This window comes from Vicia villosa, linkage group LG2 (assembly GCF_029867415.1).
Source record: "Vicia villosa cultivar HV-30 ecotype Madison, WI linkage group LG2, Vvil1.0, whole genome shotgun sequence".
NCBI lineage: Eukaryota > Viridiplantae > Streptophyta > Magnoliopsida > Fabales > Fabaceae > Vicia > Vicia villosa.
In genome coordinates this window covers 224016886-224018011 of record NC_081181.1, presented here as the reverse complement: position 1 = coordinate 224018011, position 1126 = coordinate 224016886, and positions in this window count along the sequence as shown.

Here is a 1126-nt window from a genome sequence, read left to right as displayed (position 1 = left end):
TTTCAGTCTGACCTGACCTTTTTAAAAGCCTGACCTGGCCTGAAAGCCTATTTAAAAGCCTCTTTCTTATTAACACTATATAAATTTCCGGGAACAATTATTTTCTTATTTTTTTATAAAATAATATTAAATTACTAAGTTTACTAAAAGTTATCAAAATTTAGTATGATATTTTAGGGAAGTTATAATAAACCTCACATTTATTAATTTAATAAAATAAATAAAAAATTGTGAAAGTAAAATTGATTAATAAATATAAATAAAATTTTACTATATTTAATTATTATTTACGAATAAATGAACAAATAATTGTGTAGAAGTTACAAATCTTATTTGAAAAATATATATATTTTTTTTTGGTTTATTCGGGGGGTCAGTTCTGGCATCAAGTGGTTTCAGCCCCCTCCCGATCGCAGTTGCGGGGGATCGAACCGTAGTTCTCCTTACCAAATCCAGCGCCAATCACCACTGAACCAACTAACGATTGGTTATTTGAAAAATATTTTAGGGAAGTTATAATCAGCCTAATATATATTTTAGGGAACAAAATTTTATTAATTTTTATTAAAATTTATCATAATTTAGTATGATATTTAGGGAAGTTATAATGAACCTAACACAAATTTATTAAATTTAATAAAATAAATAAAATATTGTGAAAGTAAAATTAATTTATAAATTTTAGTATTTTGTTAAATAAAATTAATTAGCTTAAAATAAAATAAAAAAACATTATCGCATATTATATTTCAATTTCAACAATTTTTTTGGGAAGTTGACAATTAACTTAAATTTATTAAATTTAATAAAATAAACAAAAAATTTGTGGAAGTAAAATTAATTTATATATTTTAATAAAATTTTAGTATTTTTTAATAAAATTAAATAACTTAAAACAAAATAAAAGAACATTACGACATATAATATTACAAATTTCAACAAATTTTATGGGAAAGTGACAATTAATTTTATTAATTAATTGTGATAGTTACAAACTTAATTGAACATTACACGAGAAGAAATGGTAAGGAGAAGGAAAAATATCAGTCCTTCTCAATTTTAGTATAAATTTAATAAATAAATAAAAGTAAAGTTACAAAATTTTACAAAATCTCAGGTACAAATG